This window comes from Xyrauchen texanus, chromosome 2 (genome assembly GCF_025860055.1).
Source record: "Xyrauchen texanus isolate HMW12.3.18 chromosome 2, RBS_HiC_50CHRs, whole genome shotgun sequence".
Taxonomy (NCBI): Eukaryota; Metazoa; Chordata; class Actinopteri; order Cypriniformes; family Catostomidae; genus Xyrauchen; species Xyrauchen texanus.
This window is the reverse complement of record NC_068277.1, coordinates 27,169,485-27,190,020: the sequence shown is the minus strand read 5'-3', so window position 1 is coordinate 27,190,020 and position 20,536 is coordinate 27,169,485. Positions and strand designations below refer to the sequence as shown.

Genomic DNA, 20,536 nt, shown 5'->3' with positions numbered 1-20,536 from the left:
CAACTGAAGGTCCGTAAGCCCCTATAGTGTTGGTTAGTGTTGTTCTGCCATGGGAGACTACTGATGCCTATAAAACAGTATGCAATAAAGTGACATTTGGCCCACCATGGCTCAAAAGAACAGTTTTTCTGCTGAACACAACAATAATAGGACCTCAAATATCTCCATTAGGACTTTATATTGCTTTGTATACACAGCATTACTTTGACATTTTCACCATTGTATATTTTTGCTCTTCTTGGGAACATTTCCCTTACAAAACGTATTGTGGAGGTCATGGTATGGTGTCAGAGATATAATATCATGGTACTCTGAATGGTTCCCATATTTATGTACCATTGAATTTACATGGCACTATAATATTACTTTAAAGCACTTTTTGCTAAATGTTTGGTAGCATGGTCAATAAACATATATGTTCTACTGAAACAAGAGTAAGTTTTTGTCTTTTGACAAACCAAAAAAGTACTTCACAAGACATCAAAGGTCTTGAAAACCAAAACCACCACAAGAAGCGGTTTCCAGACTAGAATCCTGAAACCATATTCAGTTAGTCAAGACAAACTAACACTAATGATGTCTGATGTAACCAGTGTTTTTCAAGCTGATCTTGAGGTCAGGCCAATGACAAGAGACGTTTCCTGATATGCACCACACTCCACCCCATATCCCAGCTTATATATATATATATATATATATATATATATATATATATATATATATATATATATATATATATATAAAATCAAACAAACTAAAGTGAAAGAAAGGGTGCCTCAAGAAGCTCTGAGAAGAGAAAAAAAAACAAACTCTGGTTGGCATTCCACTATAAGCCAGTCACAACCTCAACAATGGAATGGTGTATGCTCAGTCTAGTCAAACCCTCTTTTAACATTACAATATTAATGTTGGACAAGAATTCATACAATTCATGTATTTCTGCACATTTTGTGAATGACCGCTTCATTCTGAGAGCATGCATTTTATTAGCTCAATTTATCAATGGTTTTATAATAGGGCTGGGTGATATGGTTACAAAAAAGTGTCTCTATATTTTTCAGCCTATTGATGATATTCTATATATGCACACTGATCAGCCACAACATTGAAACCACCTGCCTAATATTGTGTGGGTCCCCCTCGTGCCACCAATACAGCACCAACCCGCATCTCAGAATAGCATTCAGAGATTATATTCTTCTCACCACAATTGTACAGAGCGGTTATCTGAGTTACCGTAGACTTTGTCAGTTCAAACCAGTCTGGCCATTCTCTGTTGACCTCTCTCATTAACAAGGCGCTTCCATCTGCAGAACTGCTGCTCACTGGATGTTTTTTGTTTTGAACCATTCTGAGTAAATTCTAGAGACTGTTGTGCATGAAAATCCCAGGAGATCAGCAGTTACAGAAATACTCAAACCAGCCCATCTGGCACCAACAATCATTCATGCAGTTATCTAATCAGCCAATCATGTGGCAGCAGTGCATAAAATCACGCAGATACGGGTCAGGAACTTCAGTTAATGTGCACATCAATGGGGAAAAAAATTTGATCTCAGTGATTTGGATTGTGGCACGATTGTTGGTGTCACATGTATTTGTTCTGAAATTGCTCAAGTGATTTTTTATTAAATCAGATTTCAATAGATTCAATATTTAAAAGGCAAGGTACAGAATACAAATATATTTAAAAATAATGAAGGCATGTTTCTCCAATTTATTCACTAAATGAACACAAGGGAGAATGAGATTGAATTATTTTCATTAATATGCACTTTTCGTAGAACGACACAAAATAGCTTAATAAAAAGCATTATTTACCTTCAAATCATTATTTTCCTACATATATTTAAGGTGTGCAAAAATTACCTTTTTTTTTTTTTTTCTGGAACCCAGCTGAATATTGCTTAATACTAAATTATTAATGTGGGACCCAGTCAAGATTTAAATTTTTTATCAAAAAGTTCTTAAAATAAATTATAAGAAGCTTGTAAGAATGTTGTAATTCCTGTGCAATTCTTGAAAAATTCTTAAGTTCTCAAATATTTTAAGAACATCTTAAAACTCCTTAGGAAGCTTGATAATTACTGTATTTTTAATCGGAAAGTGGCAGGCATGGGAAAGGGTGGCAGAGGACAGTCTCAGCTTTCTAATGATATAATAATGTTATTATGGACTAAAGATCACACAGAGAGAGAGAGAGAGAGAGAGAGAGAGAGAGAGAGAGAGAGAGAGAGAGAGAGAGATGCAGCGCATCCATTTGAACTGTCTAACTTGGTATCCATCTTAAGATGCTTCTAAACACAATTTGTTGTTTTAATGCTGTGATGACATTTACATGGTTTGACAGTTGTCTAAAATCATATGTATTTATACATATGTAAGTTTTCAGAAATTTTTTTTTTTTTAAAAATTAAATAAATGTTTACACTAAAAATGCAACATCAGTGTGTGTTTGATAGTTTACAATGATAGTTTACAGTTTTACTGTGAGAATTTGTAGATTTGTATTATCTGCTCTAAAAAGACAAACCCATGAGGCCTGCTTATTCTTTCTGAAGCACACAGAGACCATGTTTATCTGTCTATAGTCAACATGTTTTGCAATTTACTAATCACGTTACCTTATTGCCATTTTGATGCTATTTTAATTAATTGTGCATGAAGGATTGTGAAATTAGTTTACTGATGCGCTCTCAATAAAACTCAATGGCCAACTAAAAAGCGCATTAAAATCATTGTGATATTCACAATATTGCTTAATTTTAAATTGTTGTCAAAATTGCGATTATGGCGTGAAAATTTCACCTAGGCCTATTTTGAGAAAATAAATGATAGTTAACATGATGTTCTTTTCCATTTACATTATTCAGGGATATGTATGAACCAAATTGTCTAAAAATATATTTATATTTTTAATAAAATAATGCAATAGAATAAGTACACATAAATTTCAGTTGGTGCTGGCAATCAAACAGAACTTTGAGGTGAACACCAAAGTGTTCATATACATGTGCTGGTCATATAATTAGAATATCATCTAAAAAGTTGATTTATTACAGTAATTCCATTCAAAAAGTGAAACTTGGATATTATATTCATTCATTACACACAGACTAATTTATTTCAAATGTTTATTTCATTTAATTGTGATGATTAAAACTGACAACTAATGAAAATCCCAAATTCAGTATCTCCGAAAATTAGAATATTACTTAAGACCAATACAAAAAAAGGATTTTTAGAAATGTTAGCCAACTGAAAAGTATGAACATGAAAAGTATGAGCATGTACAGCACTCAATACTTAGTTGGGGCTCCTTTTGCCTGAATTACTGCAGCAATGCGGCGTGGCATGGAGTCGATCAGTCTATAGCACTGCTCGGGTGTTATGAGAGCCCAGGTTGCTCTGATAGTGGCCTTCAGCTCTTCTGCATTGTTGGGTCTGGCATATCACGTCTTCCTCTTCACAATACCCCATAGATTTTCTATAGGGTTAAGGTCAGGCGAGTTTTCTGGCCAATTAAGAACAGGGATACCATGGTCCTTAAACCAGGTACTGGTAGCTTTGGCACTGTGTGCAGGTGCCAAGTCCTGTTGGAAAATGATCTCCATAAAGTTGGTCAGCAGCAGGAAGCATGAAGTGCTACTAAAACTTCCTGGTAGACGGCTGCGTTGACCTTGGACCTCAGAAAACACAGTGGACCAACACCAGCAGATGACATGGCACCCCAAACCATCACTGACTGTGGAAAGTTTACACTGGACTTCAAGCAACGTGGATTCTGTGCCTCTCCTCTCTTCCTCCAGACTCTGGAGACCTTGATTTCCAAAGGAAATGCAAAATTTACTTTCATCAGAGAACATAACTTTGGACCACTCAGCAGCAGTCCAGTCCTTTTTGTGTTCTGACGCTGTGTCTTGTTCAAGAGTGGCTTGACACAAGGAATGCGACAGCTGAAACCCATGTCTTGCATACGTCTGTGCGTGGTGGTTCTTGAAGCACTGACTCCAGCTGCAGTCCACTCTTTGTGAATCTCCCCCACATTTTTGAATGGGTTTTGTTTCACAATCCTCTCCATGGTGCGGTTATCCCTATTGCTTGTACACTTTTTTTCTACCACATCTTTTCCTTCCCTTCGCCTCTCTATTAATGTGCTTGGACACAGAGCTCTGTGAACAGCCAGCTTCTTTAGCAATGACCTTTTGTGTCTTGCCCTCCTTGTGCAAGGTGTCAATGGTCGTCTTTTGGACAGCTGTCAAGTCAGCAGTCTTCCCCATCATTGTGTAGCCTACAGAACTAGACTGAGAGACCATTTAAAGGCCTTTGCAGGTGTTTTGAGTTAATTAGCTGATTAGAGTGTGGCACCCGGTGTCTTCAATATTGAACCTTTTCACAATATTCTAATTTTCTGAGGTACTGATTTGGGGTTTTCATTAGTTGCCAGTTATAATCATCAATTAAAAGGAATGAACACTTGAAATATATCAGTCTGTGTGGAATGAATGTATACATTATCCAAGTTTCCCTTTTTGAATGGAATTACTGAAATAAATCAACTTTTTGATGATACTCTAATTTTATGACCAGCACCTGTAGAGTTCAGGGTAAGCTTATAAATGTACAAACATATTTTTTAGCAATGCAAAAATTATTAAGATCCATTTATACAACTGGAGTTAACTGTATTTAAATACTGTTATAAAAATTGGCAGAAAACCCTTATGGTATGTCACTACATCATGTATTTTAGGACACGTCATTAACTGTACATGGTGAAGCCAAACCAATCGCTTAAAATGAATGCCAAGAATGATATGCATGTCTAGGTGAGGACTGACCCAGTATGATTAACTTAACAGTGCTCTGACCTTTTCTAGTTTCTGTACACACACTAAGCTCAAATAAACCCCTCTGTGGCTATAAGAGTGAGGAACAATGAGAGGGAGAATCTATGGAGATTGAGGGGGATGGAAGCTCAAGGAAGCCCCAGAATCTATTAATAATTTAAGAGGATAATCAAGTAGCTAGACAAATCTAATTTATAAATGTACCTCCCCCATCACAAGAGCAGCCAGCCAGCCAAACTGTCTGTTTGTTTTTGAGTGGGAGCGTGCACATATAGATATGTATATGCTTGTTTAGTACCAATGGTTTCCTTATTACATTTTTCATCCAAATAGTGGTTTTATCTAAGATTTTATCTAAAAGTGAAAAACTTAAAATGATGGATCAGCATGACGGGAAGATGGACACACAAACATCTCTATGTTCACCTTGCTTAATGAGGACATAAAAAGGCAAGACTGCATTTATGAATATATATATATACACACACAGGCAGCCAAATGTTTGGAATAATGTACAGATTTTGCCATTTCAGAAGGGAATTGGTACTTTCAATCTGATCATAAAGTATAGTTACTAATTACTAATGTAAAAAAAAACAGCACCATCACTATTTGAAAAGTCATTTTTGATCAAATCTATACAGTCCCCATTTCCAGCAGCTATCACTCCAACACCTTATCCTTGAGTGATCATGCTAAATCACTATCAAACAGTTGAAAGCTATTTGGCTCATTAAATGAAGCTTAACATTGTGTTTGTGTTTGTTTTTGATTTGCTACATATGCAATAGGCTGGGATGTCTTAAGGTTAATATTAGGTCAAAAATGACAATAAAGAAACAGCTTTCTCTAGAAACTCATCAGTCAATCATTGTTTTGAGGAATGAAGGCTATACAATGCTTGAAATTGACAAAAAAAAAATTAAGATTTCATACAACGATGTACACTACAGTCTTCAAAGACAAAGGACAACTGGCTCTAACAAGGACAGAAAGAGATGTGGAATGCCAGATGTACAACTAAACAAGAGGATAAGTACATCAGAGTCTCTAATTTGAGAAATAGACGTCCTCAGCTGACAGCTTCATTGAATTTTACCCGCTCAACACCAGTTTCATGTACAACAATAAAGAGAAGACACAGGGGTGCAGGCCTTATGGGAAGAATTGCAAAGAAAAAGCCACTTTTGAAACAGAAAAACAAAAAGAAAAGGTTAGAGTGGGCGAAAAAACAGACATTTGACAACAGATAATTGGAAAAGAGTGTTATGGATCTTAACCCCATTGAGCTTTTGTTGGATCAGCTAGACTGTAAGGTGTGTGAAAAGTGCCCGACAAGACAGCCGCATCTATGGCAAGTGCTACAGGAAGTGTGGGGTGAAATGTCACCTGAGTATCTGGACAAACTGACAGCTAGAATGTCAATGATCTGCAAAGCTGTCATTGCTGCACATGGAGGATTTTTTAACTCTTGGAAGTAGTTTAGCACATTATAATAGTAATTACAATGTACATTATTCCAAACTTTTGGCCAGCAGTATATATATATATATATTTATTTTTTAGGACATCCCCAATGTGAGATTTTGTCAGATTCATTACGTTCTCTGGACAATTTTGACACTAAAGCAGCCAAACTTAACTAACCCCCCCACCTGGCAGTATGAGAATCCTATGCTGCTGTTTTCTATTGATTTCTGGGTCATCAGAAAGGAGGACAAGATCTATGTTTATTTTTACTGGGAGAGCCACAGCAAATCGCACTGATCTGTATTTGGAGCACATCCCTCAATACGGCCTGCCAAGGTGCTGTATTGCATGTGTGTATGAATATGTGTGCACATGTGTGGGTCATGAGAGGCAAAAGGACAGGAATCTATGAAATGTTATATAAGTGCTTTTGCGAAGTATAATTTATTACACAATGTTCAATAGCTTGGTTTCCATCCACTTCTTTTAATGCACATTTTGGGATATGTCATATTGCGATTATTGAGGCTAATATAGAGATATGCGATTGCGATATAATAAACAAATGGTAACATGAGTCAACTTGCTTGGTTATCAAGGAATATGCACATATAGATTACTGATAATGCTTAAATGTGTATTTCTCAACTCAAACATACAAACTAGCAACAGCAACAACTATAAATGAACAGTGTTTTCAAATTAAAATATTTTTACAAAATTAAATAACATCTTTGCATTACTGCAAACTTGTTATTTTCTCAACATTACACCTAAATAAAATGGAACAATAAATAAGAACATACAAATTTTCATAAAAATAAGATTGTCCAAATAAACAGGGACATTTAATCAGGATGTAACATGTACTTTCTATAAACTCTTTTGAAAAGGAAACTGGATATAAAAGTGTGGTTCACTCAAACCACTAAAACTGTTGTTGTTGTTGCTGTTGTGTACAAAAACTGGTATTTCCAAATCTAGTACCTCTGGTACCTCTTTGTCCAGTGTGTGGATCATTTTCTGAAATCCCACTTTGCTAACGGTGCATCATGTCTCTTTATATCTCTGTGAAGACTTGCCATATGGCACACACACACACATTTTATTGTTGTTGTCATTTTAATGTTATTTTTCACATAAGATTGATCTTATCATGATGATCTCATCAATGATGCTACACGTTGCAAGCTGCAGACAGAGAGACGAGCGTCTCCATGTTAGAGTGCGCATCGCCCGGCAGAACTTTATATATCTCCCGGTCTCGACTCCCGCTCAGATTGTGTCTCTTCCGCGACTGGTTGAAGCGCCTCTGACCGCACAGAGAATGACAGTTTTGGAATTTGTGTTTATTTACCTGGCACACTCCCGTATTATATGAACTTTAATTAAGGATGAAATAAAGATATATCACCAAGCTATGATCTGTGTTATTTTTTCTGGCCACCAGTTCAGTGTCGGTCTGCTCTGCATCTATCTCCACGCTGAACACCGGAAACTGACATGACCACACGTGCCACTCCCTAAACTGAGACTGACTGGTCATCTTTTTATTAGCGGTGTAGAAAATGGGCAAACAGCTCTCAGAGATAATGAGCTGTCACGTCCACACATGCACTTATTTATATAATATAATCGCAGCATTTTGCCGCCATATAATCGAACAGGCTGACTTGCGATATGATTTATCGTGCAGCACTAATGGAAACACATTGACAAAATAAACTTTTGCTGAATTTATTAGGAAAACAAGATTTGCATCAAAAACATCATATGACTTAATAATGAATTCATAACTGGACAAATCATAGGACCAATCATCACATCTGAAATGTTGCTCTGGTCATCCTGGAATAATGGCATCCTGAAAATCCAAAGTCTGCAAAGAGTTTGCAGAGCAAATAAGTCAAATGCAAAATTGAACTGTGCGGTTTATTGTCACATATATAAATATATATATTATACACACACACACACACACACACACACACACACACACACACACACACACACAGTATTCTCACAAAAGTGATTACACCCCTCACATTTTTGTAAATATTTCATTATATCTTTTCATGTGACAACACTGAAGAAATGACACTTTGCTACAATGTCAAGTAGTGAGTCTACAGCTTGTATAACAGTGTAAATTTGCTGTCCCCTCAAAATAACTCAACACACAGCCATTAATGTCTAAACCGCTGGCAACAAAAGTGAGTATACCCCTGAGTAAAAATGTCCAAATTGGGCCCAATTAGCCATTTTCCCATTTGTTAAATTTGGTGTCATTGCTCTCACACTCCCTCATACTGGTCACTGGAAGTTCAACATGGCACCTCATGGCAAAGAACTCTCTGAGGATCTGAAAAAAATAATTGTTGCTCTACATAAAGATGGCCTAGGCTATAAGAAGATTGCCAAGACCCTGACCCTGAGCTGCAGCACGGTGGCCAAGACTATACAGCGGTTTAACAGGACAGGTTCCACTCAGAACAGGCCTCGCCATGGTCGACCAAAGAAGTTGAGTGCACGTGCTTAGCGTCATATCCAGAGGTTGTCTTTGGGAAATAGACGTATGAGCGCTGCCAGCATTGCAGCAGAGGTTGAAGGGGTGGGGGTCAGCCTATCAGTGCTCAGACCATACGCTGCACACTGCATCAAATTAGTCTGCATGGCTGCCGTCCCAGAAAGAAGACACTTCTAAAGATGATGCACAAGAAAGCCAGCAAACAGTTTGCTGAAGACAAGCAGACCACAGGACATGGATTACTGGAACCATGTCCTGTGGTCTGATGAGACCAAGATAAACTTATTTGGTTCAGATGGTGTCAAGCGTGTGTGCCGGAAACCAGGTGAGGAGTACAAAGACAAGTGTGTCTTGCCTACAGTCAAGCATGGTGGTGGGAGTTTCATGGTCTGGGGCTGCCTGAGTGCTGCCGGCACTGGGGAGCTACAGTTCATTGAGGGAACCATGAATGCCTACATGTACTGTGACATACTGAAGCAGAGAATGATCCCCTCCCTTCGGAGACTGGGCCACAGGGCAGTATTCCAGCATGATAATGACCCCAAACACACCTCCAAGACGACCACTGCCTTGCTAAAGAAGCTGAGGGTGAAGGTGATGGTGATGGACAGGCCAAGCATGTCTCCAGACCTAAACCCTATTGAGCATCTGTGGGGCATCCACAAATGCAAGGTGGAGGAGCAGAAGGTCTCTAACATCCACCAGCTCCGTGATGTCGTCATGGAGAAGTGGAAGAGGACTCCAGTGGCAACCTGTGATGCTCTGGTGAACTCCATGCCCAAGAGGGTTAGAGCAGTGCTGGAAAATAATGGTGGCCACACAATATATTGACACTTTGGGCCCAATTTGGACATTTTCACTTAGGGTTGTATTCACTTTTGTTGCCAGCGGTTTAGACATTAATGGCTGTGTGTTGAGTTATTTTGAGGGGACAGCAAATTTACACTTTTTTATACAAGTTATACAAGCTGTAGGCTCACTACTTGACATTGTAGCAAAGTGTCATTTCTTCAGTGTTGTCACATGAAAAGATATAATCAAATACTTACAAAATGTGAGGGGTGTACTCACTTTTGTGAGATACTGTATATTACAGATCCGCAAGGCAAATACATAAAAAAGGAGGAACACACACATATAGTGCTTGTTAAAAAGTGGTTTTGATGCATCCCTAATAATAACATTTTGCATTTAATTATTCCAAACAAAGTCTAATTTAAAATAATAATTTTCGTTTTTTAGCAAGTGTGTCCATATTTGTCTGTTTCGGCCAAGAAATTTCAAAGAAATTCCTTACTAATTATCACAAAATAATCACATTATTATCAAATTATGTTGAAGAGTATATAATAATATGGCATATATCCAGACCATGGTTTAGTCAAGCAAAATTTCAGCAAGTTAAACAAATGATTCAGGTGTCTGAATCGCAGAAGTGGGGAGTTGCTGTTCAGTCCCACCAGAGCGCTTCAGATCATGGTGGTCTGCTGCATGCTCCGCTATATAGCACTAAGAAATGCACATGCAAATTGTGTTCAGCACAGATTTTGTGGCCGCATTTGCACCGTTGCCTGATCTGCATAATTCCTTTAGTGAATCGAAATCTAAACCAGCACAGATCAGGTGCAATGCATTCTTTGTGAATTCTACTCATTACCTAGTTGCAGCAAGACTGAAACAGAAGATGCAAAAAACAGAACATGGAAAAACATTTCAATGTGATGAAATTAAATGATCCAAAAGTTAAGAACACACTTGTTAAAAAAATTGAAAAACAGGTTCCAATTTCTTGCACAGACCACACACAACCTGACCCAGATGAAGTCAACACTAAGTGGGAACAGATCAGAGAAGCATATTCTAAAGCCAGTGAATCCTACTAAGGAACTAAACAATAGAAAGGAAAAGAATGGATTACAATCGACACATGGCAAGTCATCAAAAAAAGAAAAGCCTGAAATAAGAAACCTATGGAGGCAAAGTCAGAGAGACTACAATTGAGATACAAACAGAAATACAAAAAAGCTGACTGAGCAGTAAAAAAAGAGGGCAATGGCTGATGAGCGGACATACATAAACAGTCTTGCCATTCAAGCAGAGGATGTAGCCAGCTAAGGTACCACCTTACCTCAGAGGTACATCAAGAAATTAAATGGGCTGAACATTTCAGCAATGTTTTCAACAGACCACCGCCAACAGCTGAAGCTGATCCACAAGAAGTATAGACTGACCTTGATATTAATGCAGAGCCATCAGATAAATAAGAAATCATCTCAGCCATTAAATCTCTAAAGGAAAAGCCCCTAAACATGACAATCTCAGTGCAGAGCCATTTAGATCCAGATGTTGCATCCAAAATATTACAACCACGTTTTACAGCCAAATGGGAGAGGAAGAAGATACCAGACTATTGGACAAAAGGCATTATCGTAAAGAATGTATAGATAAAATATTCACCCTGTGCAACTTCTATAACAGTGAATTGAATGGCAGAGACAACTTTCCTTCAACTTTGTGGACTTTGAAAAGACAGCCAATTGCAAATGGCATATATTCAGAGCCTGGGGTCCCCCAAAAATGGTTGACTTCATTAGGTGTTCTTACACCAATTTCACATGCAAAGTAGGTAACTTTGAAGTTACGACAGGAGTGAGTCAAGGATTTGTGATGTTAGCGCTGCTGTTTAATACGGCCATAGACTGGGTGATGAGAAGAATATTTGAAGATCAGCCGAGAGGCATAAGGTGGACCAACACTGAAAGATCTGGATTTCGCAAACAATCTAGAACTGGTCTCTCATAATCACTAGCACATGTAGGGAAAAAAATCCAAGCTCAACATTTTTGCACAACAGAAAGGCCTGAAGATCAACCATAAGAAAACAGAGGAAATTACATTAAACATCACAAAGCCCTTGCCAATCCAAATTGAAGGCGTAGATCTACCTACAACTGAAGAGCTCACCTATCTGGGCAGTATGGTGATGGGAAAGCAGGCAGTGACATTAGGTACCACTCCAGCAAGGCTATACATTTTATTTTTATGCTAAATAACATGGAAGTTCCCAAAGAATAGCACCAACACCAAGATGAGATCATACCAGTTGCATCCTTTCCACTCTGCTCTATGGGGTAGAGTGCTAAAAATTACCTCTCCAAACTCTCAATATTCCACACAAGTAACCTCAGAAGAATCTTATAAATACCATCACTAATCAACAGATTCTAACTGAGTGCAATCAGGAAGACATGAACATTATCATCACAAGATGACAATATAGATGAATTGGGCATATCATTAGAAAAGTCCATGGCGACATCACAAGAACTGCCCTTCATTGGACACCGGAAGGGGAACGTAAGAGAGGAAGACCAAAGAACACCTGGTGTAGAACAGGCCCTGAATTACACCCAGAGAGCCAATAAGAGGCTGACCTAAACAGACAGGAGTGGTGGTCCTTCTTTGCTACTTTACAGTAGGTATAATGGGCAGTAAGTAAAAAATTCCTCCTTGAGTATCTTTCAAAGATGCGATGCCACTAACCTGGTGAACTTTGGCAAATCGGGTATCTCACTCAAAAGTGCTAATTTTATCATCCTAGTGCCTTGTAAGTATGATTTTCAGGCATGGTAGGGGGAAAAAAAACCCTGCCCTTCCTCCTGGAAGTTATGAAGAGCAAGCCAATCAGATTGTCAAAGCCACTCACTCATCTTACATCATTTTTCATGTAATGAGAGCGAGAGAGAGAGAGAGAGAGAGAGAGAGAGAGAGAGAGAGAGAGAGAGAGGTAAAAAAAATGCTGAGGTGTAGATTGGCAGTAAAAGGTTTGATCTAAATGTGAAACACTACAAAGGAAAGTTACAGATGCATGAGGAGAGACAGATGACAGAAAATAACATGAACCTGAATAATATGTTAATGGTGATAAGTAAAATGATAAATTATGTCATATTGAAAAAAGGAGCCTGAGATTTAACAGCTTTTGGTTTAAACTTTCATCTGGGGTAATCCAGGTCTAGCCATATTTGGTGAGTGTTTTGATAGTGAAAGACAGGAAGAGAGTGGAAGGAAGAAGAGGGGTGGATGAATAAAACATGCCATCGCTGGATAAATGATCCATGATGCTACAGAAATTTACTGCAGCAGAAGGAAATGGAAGAAGCCAGTGAGATTGGAACAGACAACTCATCTCACACACACACACACACACACAAACAGTTCTACTCACAATGGGAATACAACGAGAGGATTTGAAGATTAAAAATTATTCCTAGTAATAAAAAACATTTACATGCACACAGTACAGGCACACACATACACATTGAGTAAATTAATAAAGATGGGGAAGACAGGGTAAGGTTGTACAGCTGCATGGGGGAAGGCAGTTAAATGTTTCCCCCTTACTGACTCTCAGATCTTGAAATCTGCTTAAACATGGCCCACTGCGCGAGAACCCGAACTACACAAAATCACCTCTGTCTCTCACACACTTCTCTAAAAGATTGGATATATACACAAATGAACAGTATGCGAATATTCCATTTTCCATTTAATTTCCCACTCATGCAGCCTCAACAAGAGTGGGGCTTTTGGACATGCTTACCAAATGGTGCGCAGCTACTCTATAGCAGAGCTTCAATGGGTGCCATACCCCCCACAGCCAACTTGGCAGACAAGGCTTTGGAACATCTACTCATTAATGTGATTATCCAATCATCCAATCATGAGGCAGCAGTGCAATGCATAAAATCATGCAGATATGGGTCAGAATCTTCAGTTAATGTTCACATGATCCATCAGAATTTGGAAAAAATTACATTTCGACAATAGCAAAGTGAGACCAATTAGATAATGAGTAATTCAGCATTACTATGGTTAGCAATATATAGCCAATACTTTTTTCTTATTTAGAGCAGAGCATTTCAGGAAAGATTTACTATTCATCTCTAGGTTTTCACATGAACCCTGCCCTGGTGTCCTTGGGCAAAAACATTTAAAGTTATATTTAAAGTTTTATATGTTAACAAATATGTACTGCAATGTAAAACAATTATATCAGACATTATTTTAAATATAAATTTGTTCTTCCGGTATAAAAAATTAGTAGAGTACATCTCTACATTATTCATGAGACTGACTGATTTCCAGCCAATCGCTGCACTGCCTAATAGAGAATTCAAAAACAATAACAGAAAAGACACGAGTGTTTTCTGTGCAAAATACAAAGGTAAGTTCAAGTGCACTCACAGAGTGGACCACTGTCTATAACAGACCAGAGCAAATAGTTAAACTGGCTGCTCCAGCCAGCGGGACATTTTCTGAAGAATGCAAATGTTAGGTTGCTTTGCAAAAGAAAGCATCTTCTTATTACCAAACACTACACCTTTTTCTTTCATTGTTATTTATCTTCAAATGCAACCAAAAACTGACACAATCCCTGTCTCTGCCTTACAGCTATCATTACAGTTACAGATTAAATCAAGTCTAATAAGAGAGCGGTCTGGAGGAGGGAAGCCTCAGTCGATGGGGAAAAAAGGGGCCATGTAGGAGCTCTAGAGCCATAATGGTTTTTCTGCCAGCTCGCGACTTCCTAACACTATTCCTCTTGACAGACTGAAAGGATGATTCACTCACTCCAGCCTTACAGAGGGTAAAAACCAGGAGCTATGCGAAAAGTGTGTGTGGCTCTTAGGGACTCCAGCCATGAAAACAGGGAAAAATCTAACTGGCCAGGAAAATGGATGTGCTATTTACAAATAGAATTTGAAATGACTTTTAAATGAATGGAGCTTTGTGAGTAATTTAACAAAGTGTGAAAAGACAAAGAGTTCAAAAACTTGAAGTGTCTATAGGCGGATTAGTGGTATTCAAATAAAATGGACCTTTGCTGATACAAGTGACAGAAGTGATTTTAATCAAAAGACATATAGAGATAAAAAAAAAGTGTGTCTTGAACTGTTACATCAATACAAAATTTACCATCAGTAGTTTATTTAGGATTCCTACTTTTTTCCCCAAAACTCCATGTGGCAAACACTAATGTGCAATTTTCCTTACATAGTCACCAAAATGAAAATATAAGGACCAACATCAAGATGTGTCTACAAGTTTTTGATGCTGAGTGAAATGTGGCTTGCACTGTATGTCACAAATATGACAGGAAAAACATCTACAAATGTAATTGTCATAAAGATAAAATATAGTAATTTTGGATCGACAAAGCCAGCATACTGTAATTCTACAGACTTGGTTTAAGGTTTTTCCAAAATCACTAAACCAAGACCCAAATTAAGATTTGTAATTCTCTATAGCTTTCAAGCTACAACCACCAAACTTGGCACAGGCCATCAGGTTGTTCTGACTCGGGTTGCTCAGGGCTTGACAATAAGGACTGACCGATGGCCCGAGGTCAGTGTGAGAAAGATTCACGCCAGTTGCTACAACTGTCACTTGCCCGATCGGGCCAGTGCTGCATTTATAACATTAGTAACAAACAACAAGCAAGAGAGCACAAAAATTAAATGGAGCGAACAAAGTCTTCTAACCAAGGAGTGAGTGTGAGTATCTCACAAAGATGCACAAATGCATAATATACTGGACGCGCCAAGGCACAGTCGTGTTCACGCACATGATCGTCCAGACACCAAGCGCACTCTCCTAGCACTGTCCTCGCTCTTTTCTAAGTGTCTTAGCAGCATCTATTACCAATGTGTAGAAAATAACAGGAAAAAAAAAAAAACACTTAATAAATTTCGTAGTGGGATTTAATGTCTTGTGCAACATTTTAAGTACAGTGGATATAAAAAGTCTACACACCCCTGTTAAAATGCCAGGTTCATGTGATGTAAAATAATGAGATAAAGACAAATCATGTCAGAACTTTTTCCACCTTTAATGTGACCTATAACATGAACAATTCAATTGAAAAACAAACTGAAACCTTTGAGGGGGAAAAATAAAAAAGAAAAAACTCACAATAACCTGGTTGTATAAGTGCGCACACCCTTAAACTAATACTTTGTTGAAGCACCTTTTGATTTTATTACAGCACTCTATTACAGTCTTTTTAGGTTGGAGTCTATTAGCATGGCACATCTTGACGTGGCAATATTTGCCCATTCTTCTTTACAAAAGCGCTCCAAATCTGTCAGATTGCGAGGACATCTCCTGTGCACAGCCCTCTTCAGATCACCCCACAGATGTTCAATTGGATTCAGGTCTGGGCTCTGGCTGGGCCATTCCAAAACGTTAATCTTCTTCTGGTGAAGCCATGCTTTTGTGGATTTGGATGTGTGCTTTGGGTCATTGTCGTGCTGAAAGGTGAACTTCCTCTACATCTTCAGCTTTCTAATGGACGCCTGAAGGTTTTGTGCCAAAATTGCCTGGTATTTGGAACTGTTCATAATTCCCTCCACCCTGACTAAGGCCGCAGTTCCAGCTGAAGAAAAACAGCCCCAAAGCATGATGCTGCCACCACCATGCTTCACTGTGGTATGGTGTTCTTTGTGTGATGTGCAGTGTTGTTTTTGCGCCAAACATACCTTTTGGAATTATGGCCAAAAAGTTCAACTTTGGTTTCACCAGACCATAACATATTTTCCCAAGTGCTTTTGGGAGACTTGATGTTTGTTTTTGCAAACTTCAGCCGGGCTTGGATGTTTTTCTTTGTAAGAAGGTCTTGCCACCCTACCCCATAGCCCATTGTTGTCACATGTAGCACACAGCCAGTACTTGACAGAAATTCCTGCAGTTCCTTTAATGTTGCTGTAGGCCTCTTGGAAGCCTCCCTGACCAGTTTTCTTCTCATCTTTTCATCAATTTTGGAGGGACATCCAGTTCTTGGTAATGTCTCTGTTGTGCCATATTTTCTCCACTTGATGATGACTGTCTTAACTGTGTTCCATGGTATATCTAATGCTTTGGAAATTCTTTTGTACCCTTCTCCTGACTGATTTCTTTCAACAATGAGATCCCTCTGATGCTTTGGAAGCTCTCTGAAGACCATGGCTTTGCCAGGAAAGAAAATGTCAGGAAAATCCTACTAGAAAAGCTGAACTTTATTTGTGATTAATCAGAGTCACTTTAAATTATGGCAGGTGTGTAATGAATTCTATTTAAAATGAGTTTGAATGTGATTGGTTAATTCTAAACACAGCCACATCCCCAGTTATAAGAGGGTGTGCACAATTATGCAACCTGAGTACTGTAAGGTTTTTCATTTTCCTTTTTCCCCCATAAAGATTTCAGTTTGTTTCTCAATTGAACATTATGGGTCATATTAAAAGTGGAAAAAGTTCTGACATGATTTATCTTTGTCTCATTCTTTTACATCACAAAAACCTGGTATTTTAACAGGGGTGTGTAGACTTTTAAATCCACTATATACCCGCACATTCAGTGTTCACAGTGCTCGAAACACCCACATTTTTAGTTTTTACATATTGGTGAAAATTTGTAAACCACACACTGGAACACAAGAAATCAATGGTTTCTTTCTATAGGACTGTAAATCGTCCTATAGAAATGTCTCTCCGTGCATGTCTCATCATCATCTTGCAGTGTAGATTGTTTAACATGCATATTCTCTCGTAAAGGGACAGAGCGCTAGTTTTATTCCCACTGTAAAAAAACAAACACATTTTCTCTCATTAATTCACCTTTAGAGATGAAGTGCCAAATGAGACGTAATAAACTTTGTTAAACCCCAGTTATACATGTGTCTGGAAATCACGAGATACTCAATATCCAAAATATAAGTCTACGTTTAATTAGGTAATGTTTCAAAACGTACAAATTTATTCTACATGATCATGGCATTTGATATGAAATGAAGCAAGATCACTATGACTATTAGGCTATTATTATCAGATATTTTCAGCTGCAGGGTGAAGAAGAATATTCAAAACAGTTTACTTCATTTCATCCACATAAAACGCCTGTTACATATCTCAATTCTGAACAATACAGGTATTTTTGTTTTTGTTCTTTGTATATCAGTCAGTGTTGATCTTGTTTGGGTTGTCTGATTTCATGTTTTATATACACATTAATTCACAGATTAGGCCTAATATCAACCTACTGTATATTACACATAACAACCGATTTAGTAGCAAGACTGTCCTCTCAGCCAATAATCAAATCTTTAACTCTAAATCTTTGATCTTTCTTGTGAAAACACTACACATGGACAAAAGCTGCATAACAGCATGACTAAGCAGGTGACCGAAAACCCATTATCTCCTCCCCAGAACTCTTGGCTTAAAAGCCCATGTGCAAATGGTAGGACAGCTATATGAATTTATAACTGTAAAGCGCATATATGGGATTACATAGAGCATAAAACATATCTAGCAAATTATAAATGTGATTCAGTTTTGGGGGACATTTTTTTTGTCCTCGTGGTGGTGTAGTGATTTGCCTTAATCGGTTGCCGCCGCATCTAAGACCATCAATCCACGCATCATTACATGGTCCATTGAGCGTGTAACTGCGGAGACATAGCGCGTATGGAGGCCCATGCTATTCTCTACGGCATCTATGCAAAACTCACCACATGCCCCACCGAGAGCGAGAACCACATTATAGCGACCACAAGGAGGTTACCACATGTGTCTCTCCCCTCTCCAGCAACTGGGACAATTTGGTTGCTTAGGAGACCTGGCTGGAGTCACTCAGCACGCCCTGGATTGAAACTCATGACTCCAGGGGTGGTAGTCAGCATCTTTACTCGCTGAGCTACCCAGGCCCCTGGGGGACATTGTATTAAAAACATAAGATATTTAAAAAATTGTTATCTTTGGACATATTTTTTTTAAGCCATGATGGTAAAAACAGCTATTTGTCATTTTTGTGTTGGGTCCAGTGAAAATTTTGGCAGGGCCAGTAAAAATCTGAAGCACTGGCCCAACCGAGCCAGTAGAAAAAATCCTTAGCATTAAGCCCTGTATGATTTTTCTAACTGATCGGAAATATGGTTTTCCTGTGATGGACAACTGAAAATCCCTCAAATCCCATAGACTAAGACTATATCTATCAACACATCTTGCAACCAGCCAGAACACCCCAGCAACAACCTAGTATACCCTAGCAACCAACTACCAATCATCCAGAACACCCTAGTCAGAACTTTTTGGCAAGCAGCTACAACAGCCTGGCAATGCCTAGCAACCATTAAGTAATGCACTGCTTGTCTGTTTGACTGACTTTGTGTATTTCGGAAGTTGAGGCTTACAACTTTGAAACTTTATAAAAACTATTTTAAACAAGGCTTTGGTAAGCCAACATCAAAGTTTGTCTCAACAAATGTTACCTATCTAGTTATATATACAATGCTATATTTTGTTTATAAAATAATAAAAAGTTTCATGGCAATTTTGGTAAATTTTCTCAATTGACCCTCCATTGGCAGATGTGGCAAAAATCGTGCTAACAGGGCATAGTCATCCACTTTTTCCACTTCCAATCCGATTTCGATATCGGAAATCTCGGTATTGGCCGATACCGATCCCGATCCGATACCAGTGTTGTTTTTTTTGGCATAATCAGTTTATAACATCTTTACATTATTGTGTGGAAATTATTGGGAGTAATCTTTAATATGTAAAGAAACACAAACCTTTAACTACACATTATTTCAAAATAAATGTAAAGTTTATTAAGAAACACTTTATTATTAACTAGTATACAAGATAATGTAGCAGCAAAATTAATAGTAATTCCAGTACAAGTCATCCGTAGAAATTTTGGCCAAAACGTTTTTTTAAAGGGGTCATGACATGGTTTTTTTTATTGTATTATTATGTTCCCTTAGGTGCAATTATAGTATTAATATATTTTTTTTTAAGAAAAACTTTTAAAATCTAGTGATTTATGACCTTTTCCCACCCTGTTTCTCATCCTCTGATTCAAACAGTCTGTTTTGGGGGCGTTTTCCATTTAAGACTTCAGTGTTAACGCTCACTGTTATGATTGGCTAACGCCAGTGCCTATGTATCAATTATTGACGCTTCCAGCCAGAACAATATGCAAGTAAACTAAGTAAAAACACTGTGATTATTCATAATGAATGAAATTGCGCTTTAAAAAGTAGTTTAAAGTTTAAAATAGATTACTTACAGTTTGCGTCGTCGTTGTTCCCAGAATAGTCGGCACGGACTTATCTTTGAGCAACAGTTTTCTGGCAAAGCCAGCATCATATTGAGATTTGTTCTCAAAACAGTCATCCTTAAAATGTACAGAACAAACGCTTAAGTTAACACTGCCGTGACTGGGTCGTCCGCAAAAAATAAACTGCATCCATTTTTCCCTGACGCCTGGATCTTTCGGCAGCTTATTCAGAGGTTTTGTTTGACCACAGCCAGGAACAGCACATCTGTGTGGCATCGTAATTTTCCTGTGCACAAGTAGTCTCTGTCAGAGCTCGCTGTCCATCGACTGAACACTTGTGAGGCGACGGCGATACTGAAATGAGCGTAGTTGTCTTGGCGCTTAAAGCGTAGTTATCTTGTGCTGGAGGCGGTCATATGCAAACGCTGTTACGCCACTTCTAACCGACACGTCACTTCTAACCATGAATCCAGAACGAGCTGTATTTTGAGCTTGATTAAATAAATGATTCGTTTAGAATGGGGAGGACGTCTTAAAATATTAAACTTGCAGGACGTTTTAATGATACAAAGACCTCTTATAT

General features: G+C 38.2%; 1 protein-coding gene across 1 annotated transcript in view; it reads right to left on the bottom strand.

Annotated features, from left to right (window-relative positions):
- Positions 1–20,536, bottom strand: part of LOC127656993 (coiled-coil domain-containing protein 102A) — a 117,976-nt gene that overhangs the window by 15,490 nt on the left and 81,950 nt on the right. The gene's annotated exons all lie outside the window — the stretch shown is intronic.